The following is an 11,722-nucleotide window of genomic DNA, read 5'->3' as shown; positions in this document are numbered from 1 at the left end:
CAATCTGTTGGCTTTTGGTCTCCATTACTTGGCTGAAAAGTTAGCTCCAAGTCTTATTGTGGCTTTGATGAAATGTGGCTTTATCTTCATTTAAGATTTCTCCCTTAATTTTCATTTTCAGTAGTCTTACTATATGTCTAAATATAATTTCTGGATTTATCTTTCTTGGGATATTTCTGGCATTATGATTTCTTTCTTTTTGAAACTTTGATCATTTAATATTTTCAGAATAATATCTTATTACTATCTTTATTACTATGGTAACATGGTTTACAATACTATCATACTATAATCTTTTTCTTAGAAATTTTTTATTTTATATTTTCAATATGTCTCATATATCTTATGCTCCTATTTTCAATTCTTATCTATACACACATGAATAATTGCATATATATGATTTTAACTGAATAATTTAACTGACCCATCATAAATTTTAATAAGCCTCTCATGTATTTTACCTGCTATTGAATCTTTACATATCTTTATATTTATTTACATATTATATTTAAATATATTTATATTTTTTTCAGTATTGAATTCTTTCAAATTCTTTATTTTTTGTTTATTAATATATTTATTTAATACCATGATTAAAAACATGTTTGTAGTTGGGTTTCAGTCATGAAAAAGTACATACCCCCTTCACCAGTGCAACATTCCCACTAATGCTCCACATCTCCTCCACCAACCCTGCCTGTCTTCAATTTCAAGCAAGGCATTCTATTTCTATCACTCACTACCATTGCCATGATAGTTGTTGGTGTAGTTATTTCTCTAACTGCACTCACCAATCTTTGTGGTAAGTTCAAATCATGGGCTGGTCCTTTCAAACCTCATCTCTATAATAGTATTATTACCATACTATCTTTTATTTTTCTTAAATCCTACAGATGAATGAAACTATTCTGTGTGTGTCTCTCTCTCCCTCTGACTCATTTCACTCTGCTTAATAGTTTCTATGTATAGGAAAATTTCACGACTTCCTTTTTCCTGACAGCTGCATAGTGCTCCATTTGTGTATACTTGTTTATAAATAATTTATAATAAGAATAAATATCTTTATTCATATTATTTTATTATTAAGTTTTAGGATATCCACTTATTTTTAGCTGAAGTTTCTTTGTTCACCAAAATATTATAATCTTGAAATTATTAAAAGTATTTTTTCTCTTTCTGAGATGTGGTCATATCTGATGGTTCTGGGAGTCCAGGAGGTTTCCAAAGATGGTAATTGAGGAATATTGGGATCACAACTGATGGTGCTAGAGTGGAGATATGTACTGCTAAGAATCAAATTCAGGACATCACAAGCTCTATTTCTAATAATTCCAAAATCTGGCTCACTGATGTTTGTTTCTGCTCTCTGCTTTGTCCTCCTTCCTTTGATTCTGCTTTTTCAAATTCTTAGAAAATATTTAGTAACAAAGATTAGCACGGCCCCTGCGCAAGAATGACACACAAATTCGTGAAGTGTTCCATAAAAAAAAGAAAGAAAATATTCAGTATCAAATATTATATATAAAAATTTTATTGGGGGGTGGGTTTTTGGGCAACACCCAGTGGCTCTCAGAGGCTACTCCTGGCTCTGTGCTCAGAAATTGTTCCTGGCAGGCTCAGGGGACCATATGGGATGCTGGGAATAGAACCTGGGTCCATTCTGGGTTGGTCACATGCAAAGCAAATGCCCTACCGCTATAGAAATTTTAAAGGCTACAGATTGTGATATCTCTCTTGGCAGAAATTGAGACCTATCATCATCAAGAATGCAGTAGGGCATAAAAAGGTAGATGAGTTCAATTCATTAAGAAAATAGGTGGACTTAACGTAGTAGTGTTTGCTAAGATTAGATTATGCATTTCACATCATCCTATAAGTCCCATTTCCTTGATAGATTCTGAACTCAAATATATCATTTATTATGTATTGTAGGAATGGTGATACATTTGATAAGCTTGGAAGTATTCTTATTAACTTGAAATTGAATTAATAATGTGCTTATTTAGAGCATCTTTGAAAAAATGTCATAAGAAACTTAAATGTATAAGAATATATGGAAATTTGTCTTTATTTTTTTATCATTTACGTTAAGGAATCTTAATTTTTCCTTTGATCCACTGTTGATTAACAGTATATTGTCTAATTTACAAAGCTTTCCTAGACTTGCTTTTTTTATAATTAATTCTTCCCTTCTTAGCATTGTGATATGGCAAGATAATACATATCACATCTATTTTTCATAACTTTATATACACTCAAATTGTACCTAGGATATGCTCTATCTGGGAGAATGTTGTGCACTGAAAACGAAGGTGTATTTGACTTTTGAAGAGTGGAGACTCTTGTACATACTTCTTAAAACTATTTTTTCCAAGTTTTCATCTAGAATTCATTTTCTTGTTACATCTCACTGATCTGTGTAATAAAGAGTGGAGTGTTAAAACCTACTATTATTGAACTGCTATTAATACACCTCTTAGACATTTAACTTTATCTATAAAATTTGGTGCCTAATATTGATGTGTTTTTTTAACTTTATTTATTTATTGGTTACTGGGCCTCATCCAGTGGTCCTCAGGGGTCACTCCTCACTCTGCACTCAGAAATCGCCCTTAGCAGGCTGGGGGACCGTATGGGATGCCAGGAATCAAACCGGGTCCCTGCCGGGTTGGCCACATGCAAGACAAACACCCTATCACTGTACTCTCTCTCTGGCACCATATGTTGATAAGTGTAATTCCTTTTGATCTACTGATCACTTACCAGTATTTATAATGTCTATTCATCTGTCTGATACTTTAAGTTGAACACTACTTATCCAATATAAGTTCAGCCATCCTGAATTTTTAGTCTATCATTAACCTGTATGATTGTTTTCCGATCTTTAATTCTAAGAAAGGGTTCATAGTAAGAGTTCAAGTATGTCTCCTGAAAGTAGCTTTGAGGGCTAGACTTTGTTTTCTGTTTCTTCCAACCACTTTACGCCTTTTGATAGGAGAGTTCAGTCCACTTAAATTTAGTAAAACTATTGATAGAAAGAATTGGTTGTCACTCTTCTAAGAGGATGTTGGTCTTTTTAAAAATTAATTTTTTATTAGCTACTTGCTTTTGATATGAAGCTATTTAGTATTCCTTGTAGAGCTAGCTTAGATGCACTTAAAGAATTTTTCTACCACACCCTCAAATATGAGTTATAACCTTAAAGTGTAGATGATTTTTGGTTGACGGTTGTTTTCATTCAATATTTTGAATACAATGTCCCATTGCACTCTTGCTTACAGTGTTTCCTTTAAGAATTCTGATGTGAATTTATGGTTTATCCTGCATGACTGAGAATATGCTTCTCTTTTACAACCTAATTGAGTTATCTCTTTTATTCCTGTCATTTTGAATACAATATGTTTTGGGGTTATTTTTGGACTTATTTTTGTTTGAGAGTCTTTGGGCCTCTGGACTAAGTGCACAAGATTATTATAATATTATTATATTATATCCTATATATTATATTATATATCCTATTATTGGCATGCTTATCAAATGTCATTTCTTCAACCAGCCATTTCCCCCTTACTTTCCTCTCCTTATAGAATTCCTGAGATGTGAAGGTTGTTTTTTATTTTGTCAATTATATTTATAAAATTATATTTATTAAAATCATCTTTCAGGGCCAGAGCAATAGCACAAAGGTAGGGTATTTGCCTTGTACGTGGCTGAACTAGGATGAACCTGGATACAATCCCCAGCATCCCATATGATACCCCAAAGCCAGAAGTGATTTCTGAGTGCACAGTCAGGAGTAACCCCAGAGAGTCACCGGGTGTGGACCAAAAACCAAAAATAAAAATAAAAACATCTCAGGGCCAAAGCAGTGGTACAAGTGGTAAGGCATCTATCTGCCTTGTGTGCTAGCCTAGGATGGACTGTGGTTCCATCCCCCGGCGTCCCATATGGGTCCCCCAAACAAGGAGTGATTTCTGAGCACATATAGCCAGGAGTAAAACCTAAGAGTCATTGGGTGTGGCTGAAAAACCAAATAAATAAATAAAAACATCTCTCATATACTTCTAATGATGCCACATATCATCTTTATGGTCACTGGTTTGATTTTCAGTTTCTTCTATTTTGCTATTGAGTCTTGCTACTATTTTTCCTTAGTTCTTTAATCTTTGCTTGAGTGACTTCTTTCATTTGTTCCATCAACCTTTAAATGTATTAATTCCCTTCTTTTATTTTCCTCAATTCAATAAACCTGAGAGGATTATTGCTCCAACATCATTCAGGCAGTTTAGAAAATTCTGACCTATTTGAATATTTCTTGAGTTTTTGTTACTTTCTGTTGATGTAGAGGGAATTATTCATTTCACCATTATTCCAGGTTCTATGTGGGACCTAAGACTAGGAATCCCATTTTAACTGGCCTAAGCAACACTCTGGTGCAACTGCTTGCAATTTCAAGTAAATGCTTGCGACTCTGAATTTCTGGAAATCACAGACTATGTATAATTGTTTGCAAGATTAAACTGGTGGTTGTAACTGGTTTTTGTTTATTTGTTTTTGTACCTGGATGATAACAGAATATTTGTGGCACTCATGATTTAGCTACAATAGTACAAAGAACTGGCTTAGATTCTGGTCTAGAATTTACAGTTGTTAGTGTCTGGCAGCTGATTTGCTGTCACAGTACAACCAACTTGGTTTACCAAATTGTTCATAATATAGTTTCTTCGTGTATTAAATGTTTAATACCAACCCCACAATCAATTTCACCTTCCCTGTACCAATGTCCCTAGTTTCCCCACTCACCCCAGCCTGCCCGTTTGTAGATTGGATATTGTCACATGTACCAAATACAGCTGTTCAGCAAGTTTACCTTTGTAGTTACTATGGGATTTTTACACCAGGGAATTAATGCTTTAAACCATAACCTGAAAGGCTGAGATACCAGTGTCTATTCCATGCTGTGGTCTCTGGGCTAGAAGCAGCAAATTGCAGTTTCAGGAGGAGTTGCTCCCTGTGCAATATGGGAAATGACTTCACAGTATTGGGTGCTCGCAGCTCCCAGTGTCTTTCTGACACAGTGGGTAGAGGCACAAACTGAATTTTAGGGGGTTGGAGGGAAGTTTTATACTCAGTAGCGATTACCTAAATTGAAGATTAAGTCTGATTCTGGGGTAACTCCATCATGAAAACTTCCCTTATTTTTGATTTGGTAACTACGAGCCTATAAATCAATAATTAGGGTTATACTAATTGTTGAGGCAGAATCAAAACTGCAATCCTATTAGGCAGAATCCACATCAGGAATGGCTGCATCAAGCCAGAGACAGAAGTAGCAGTCATCCTGTTTTGTTTTGGTCCTTAAGAAGACTCAAGGCTCCAGAGTGATAGTATAATGGGTTAGATATAGTGCTTGCATTGCACATGGGCCAACCTGAGTTTACTCCCCGTCATCCCATATGATCTCTCAAGTTTGCCAAGAGCGATTCCTGACAGTAGAGCCAGGAATAAACCTTGGATATTGCCAGATAGTCCAAAAATAGACTAACAAAAAGATCCATGACTGCTTTTGACTCAGCAAGTACCAGTATAAATCTGAAGTTCTGGGCTGGAGAGAGAACACAGATGGCACAGTGCTTCCTTTGCATAAAGTTAACCAAGGTTCAATGCTCAGCACCACAGATAGTCCTCAGAACATCACCAAGAGTGATACCAAAGTGCAGATTCAAGAAAGCTCTGAGCACCTCTAGGTGTGGCTCAAAAGACAAAAAATAACTCCTCCAAAACATCTAATAAATCTTTAATTTTTATCTTTTTTATTCTAACTGTTTGTTACAACACCATGATTTACCAAGTTGTTCATAATATAGTTGTTTCGTGTATTAAATGTTTAATACCAATCCCATGATCAGCTTGACCTTCCCTCTACCAATGTCCCAAATTTCGCATCCATCCCAGCCTGCCCCCTTGTAGACTCAAATTTATTTTATGCTGTTGTTACACAAAGGCAAATGGGATTATCAAAACTTAGATCAGTATGAGTCAATTTGTGATAATTATTTTATCTTGCAATGGTATTACTAAAGTCATTGTCTGAGGATTTGCTAGGCTGGTTGGTACTAGGTGAGTTTTTTGTATTATTGTTTACTCATTGATTTTGGTAGTTTTTATGCAATTTTCCCAACAGATTTTATGCAATTCTACTGGGCTGACAGTACCAGAAAATATGGATGTGGCCATGCAGTACATGAACTATAGAGCTGAAATAATTTTGTGGCTTAGCGGTTTAATAAGTGTTCAGTGTTAAAACTGAGCTTTTTCTATGTCAGAGCTGTCAGGTATGGCTACAAGCTTCTGTGTCTTTTGGCAGAAAGGGGAATCTGCCTGCCTTCATTCTGAGAAGGCCTTAGAACATTTAGTCTATCTGGGAAGAATTGGTGACCATCAAGTTCTTTTGAAGATTAGTTGTGAAACTAAGTTGGTTTTCTATTGATGAGGTGGTGCATGTGGGCTACTTGGTTTTCTGGTAGACAGAGTGTTATGAGAAAATTTGAAATACCAATAAATCAGAAGGTCTGTTAATTTTTTTTTTTACCCTTTCACCTTAGGTTTCTGTTTGATGTTGGATAATGCTTTTCAATCCATTTTCCTTTTTCTTGTTTTGTTTTCTTGAGCCATACTCAGCAGCACTTAAAGACTACTCCTGGCTCTGCACTCAGAAATTGCTCCTGGTAGGCCTGGGTGACCAGATGGGATGTCAGGGATCGAACTGGGGTCAGGTGCATGCAAGGCTAATGTCTTACTCACTGTGCTATTGCTCTGGACCCTCTCATCTATTTTCTCTTTAAGTTTATGCTTTTCTCCTTTCCCAGAGTAGGGGAAGAGATCCTTGTCTCTGAATTTTGTCTACTGTTCTATACTGCAAAGTATTGAATCTTCCCAAAACGATGGTTGAATTTCCAGAATATTTTCTTGGTGAGAGTCCAGGTTGGATGGAATGTTCAGTTATCTTTTATGCATTATTATGTTGATGTCTCCAGAACATTCATAGAACTGCCCCTTTGGGCCATTTTTCACCAACTACTGTAACAATTTCTTTACTGGATCCTTCAGGTTCTCATGAAGTTCCTATTAATTTACTTACTATGTATCAGTAAAAGAAACGTGTTCCTATTTTAAATACCAATACAGTATTATAATTTATTCAATGAATCTCCTATTTTTGGAAAGTTTCCCTTTTTTTGAGTTACTTTTAAGTGATGCTATCCATAAAGTTATATTAAATTTTAAAATTAGAGTTCTAACATTTATTACCTTTCTATGAAATTCTCAATTGACCAAAATTAGAATCACACGATTATTTTCCTATTATTTATTCTGTTTACTGATGTAAGAAATTATGTTTTTAGTAGAATGACACTTCGAATATGAGTCTGAATAGTTGTTATACATGTTCATAATATCATTTGGCAGGGAAAGCTATGTCATACTTTGTGGTGCTCAAGGGCTATTTCCTTCTTTTTGCTCAAGAGTAATCACTAGTAATGCTTAAGGGACCATACATAGTATTGAACCTGGTTCAGTGCAATGCAAAGCAAGTGCCTTAATCTCCTTGTTGTTGTTGTTGTTGTTATTGTTTTTTTTGGGGGGTGGGGACACTCCTGATGGCACTCAGGGGTTACTCCTGGCTATGCACTCAGAAATCACCCCTGGTTAGGGGGACAATATAGGATGCCAGGGGATCAAACCGTGATCTATCCTAGGCTAGTGCGCACAAGGCAGAGGCCTTATGCCCTGCACCACTGCTCTGGCCACAGACTTAATCTCTGTACAGTTTCTCTGGCACCAGACAGGATATCTTGGATTTGTACTTATTTTAGTCTCTGAATCAGGATTGGTAGATAATATCTGGCTAAGTAAAGAGGAGAATTCACCATATGCAATTCCTTGTTTTTAATTTTAGCCAGAAGTCTTCTACCATGTTTCTATTCAAATTTTTCACTCACGACATCACCTAACAGTTATCAATGGATTCTTTGTCCAGAATAAGGAAATCAGTTTATGCTTATGGAAAAGATTGCAGCCAAATGGTCATTTTAAGGATTAAAATATAACTTTAATATCACAAATGTTTATATTTACTACTATATGTGAGTAGGAAGATACATAAGTACATAATTTTCTATGAAAAATGTTTTTTAGAAGGTTAAGATAAATGATTAGTAAACTTAATGGAGCAAAAGAAGTTTAGTCTTATGACATAAAGACCATCTTTTATTTAGAATGGTACCAAAGATTTCTAATTAATTTTGAGGAGAAAAACATTTAAAATTCTATATTAAAATTCAGAGTTGTATCAATATGAATAATAGGTAACAGAGATATGTGACTTATGATATATTTCAAATATAAATATTTTACTAATCATATATCTGGATCTGATTTATGGATGGGAATTTAAATAACTTTAATGAAACTTGTTTGTCCATATTTTAGAGAACATCTTTTTGAGGGCTTAAGGATGTAGAGTCTATAATATATAGCAGCAATTATGCTTCAAAGATACGTTAGTAACTTTGGCCTGGGGTCATTCTGGTAATATTTCAAGGTTTTAGGTGTCAGTCAATATTATTTGAGTGCCCTACTTCAAAAAGCTCAAATGTAAAAATAGTTAAGATTCAAACAGATAATTAGGGAATTAGATTATAAACTATTCCTTACTTTTTTATAGTTTCACCCAGAAATATGTTCTTTTATACATACATAAAATAGTTTGTTAAGCATTTAACTATGTATAATTTTTTAGAAAACCTTTTGTTACGCAAAGCAAGAAAACCTATATTTGTGATGAAATGCTATAATTATTGAAAAGGCTACAATAAAATTACTTTAAATTTATTACTAGTTATAATAATTATGCCTTACATTTATCTAGGCCTTTATAATATACAAAGAACTTTCACACACATTTTGTTTTTAAAGAAAGGCATCATAAGAACAGAAACTGATTCAAATTTAAAATAATTTTTATGATTTTTAGCAGAAAATAATATTTTATCATTATTTATATAATATTTATCATTTTATAATATAAAGGTAGCACATTTATTTTCTGACCTTTCAAATGGCAATAAGGCAAAACATAGGCATTAAAATCATTCAGACCTTTACTGGAATCATAGCTTTGTTTACTTATTAGCTATGTAAACTTGAGCAAGCAATTCAACCTGTACATGTCTTGTTTTTCTCTAAGAATTGGGAATTCTGACCTCATACAATAAAATTAAGGAAAATACTGTATATATTCTAAAGTATGACCGACTCTGAAATAAGAATACAACCAATAATTATAATAATGTTATCATCATTATTAAATTAATCTATTACTTCTTATTGACTTTTATAACATTTCTAGCACTATGTGGGAAAATAATTAAACATGAGACAGTAATCGAATGTCACAGTTCATGGGGCTAGAGCAACAGTATATCAGGTAGGGTTTTTGCCTTGTACAAAGCTAACCCTGACTTAACCCCTAGTACTACAAATGGTGCCCTGAACCCTACCTAAAACGATTCCTGAACAAAAAGCCAGTAGTAAAAACCAGCAGTAAGTTCTGAACACAGCTATCTATGGCCCCCCAAAACAAAGCAAAACTTTCCATAACAAATGTTAAAAAGTCTGTTTCAGAAACAAATTAGTCATTGAAACTTGGAGAAATTGAACTCATTAGGGAATTTGAAATTATATCTGTTCAGATTTGAATTTCTGACATTTAAATAGAGCAAAATAGAGGTGCTGAGGGCACCAGCAATACTTTTTTTTTTTAGCAAGATAAAATAGAAGTATATTTGTACTTTGATTGTGAGAAGAAAAAAGAGGCCAGAGAGCTAGTACAGAAGGAAGGTTGTTTGCTTTACACATAGCAGACCTAAATTTGATACTGCATATATTTCCCCAAACACTAGCAGGAGTGATCCTTGAGCACAGAGCCAGGAGTAAGCCCTGAGCATGGCCAGGTATACCCCGCTGCCAAAAAAAAAAAAAAATAGATTATCTCTGAAGTAAGATATGGTGGTCATAATATTGGAATGGTGCAGAAATGATTGACTTACTTTGACTTACAAAAGACCATAAGTTCAGATTGGAGAGATCAGCAGATGGGTCAGTCAGACCGGTGTGGTACTCAAAGAAAATAAAAACATATTAGTTCACTTAAATAGATAGATCATATAAATTACATAAAAAAGAAAGTTTTGTTTTGTTTTGTTTTGGTTTTGGTTTTTGGGTCACACCCGGCAGCGCTCAGGGGTTACTCCTGGCTCTATGCTCAGAAATTGCTCCTGGCAGGCTCACGGGACCATATGGGATGCCGGGATTCGAACCACCGTCCTTCAGCGTCTAGGGCAAACACCCTACCGCTTCACTATCTCTTCGGCCCCTAGAAAAAGATTTTTTTAATTAAAATTTTCTCTTCTTTTGTTTTTGTTTTGGGGCAACATACAGTAGTTCTCAGGGTTACTCCTGGCTCTGCATTCAGAAATCACGCCTGGTGCTCAGGAGACCACATAGAATGCAGGTCAGGGATAGCAGCAAGGCAAGTGCCCTATCTACTGTATTATCACTCCAATCTCTAAAACTTTTTTTTGGGGAGGGATTTTGGGCTACGCCTGATAGTGACTCAGGACTCATCTCCATCTCTGTGTTCAGGTTGAAAAGATCAAACTTAAGGTTGGCTGGGTGCAAAGCAAGTGCCTTAACCCTTGCGCTATCTTTCAGGCCCTAAGGATAAAACCTATACTGCTTCATATTTTTTAAATATCTGGTACAGAAAAAAATACCTAAATGAATCTTGTTACAAATGTGTGGTGCTAAACAAAAAATTCAATTAAAAATGATTATTGTAAGTGTCGGAGTGGTGGCGCAAGCAGTAATGCATCTGCCTTCCCCACGCTAGCCTAGGACGGACTGCGGTTCGATCCCCTGGCATCCCACATGGTCCCCTAAGCCAGGAGTGATTTCTGAGTGCAAAGCCAGGAGTAACCCCTGAGCATCACACACAAAAAATTCTTGTAACTATTATATAAACAAATAAAATTATATGTCCATCTTCATTAAATTAATATTTACTTTGCATTAAAACATATTTATTTTGTCTTCTTCATATTTTTTGTTAATCAGAGTAGACTATGGACAGAATTACTAATATTAGGTGAGGTTCCATTACATAGATGCTCACATAGGCTATGTAATTTTTATGTCCAACAGATAAGAACGGCTAGCTGATACATCTAACGCAATACTAGTAGATAGCTAGCAATAGTTAAAATATTGCACATATAACTATTTTAAAAACTACTAAGCAAGCATTCTATCTTATTTTCTTCATGCTTCTCCTGTTTCAGATACAGTGGGTTGTAACTGAAAATTTTAAATGAATGTTAAGTGGCAATATGCTAAAGAAATTCAGGTGAGCAACATGGGATACAACTGATTAGTGGTAGGTTCTGAAGAATCATGACTTGTTCTGCCAATTCCCAATTTGTACTAGCTTTCCTCTCACAAGAGAATTCAGTTTTTTTTTGGGGGGGTTTAATTTTCTTTTTTTTTTATTTAAACACCTAGATTACATACATGATTGTGTTTGGGTTTCAGCCATGTAAAGAACGCCACCCATCACCAGTGCAACATTCCCATCACCAATGTCCCAAGTCTCCCTCCTCCC

General features: G+C 35.0%; 1 pseudogene; it reads left to right on the top strand.

Annotated features, from left to right (window-relative positions):
• Nucleotides 1–1,395: 1,395 nt before the first annotated feature.
• LOC126029283 (uncharacterized) lies at nt 1,396–1,488 on the top strand (annotated as a pseudogene).
• The last annotated feature ends 10,234 nt before the right edge of the window (nt 1,489–11,722 follow it).

The sequence above is a fragment of the Suncus etruscus genome, chromosome 14 (assembly GCF_024139225.1).
Source record: "Suncus etruscus isolate mSunEtr1 chromosome 14, mSunEtr1.pri.cur, whole genome shotgun sequence".
Lineage (NCBI taxonomy): Eukaryota > Metazoa > Chordata > Mammalia > Eulipotyphla > Soricidae > Suncus > Suncus etruscus.
The sequence above is the reverse complement of the archived record's forward strand: the minus strand, read 5'-3'. Positions and strand labels throughout refer to the sequence as shown.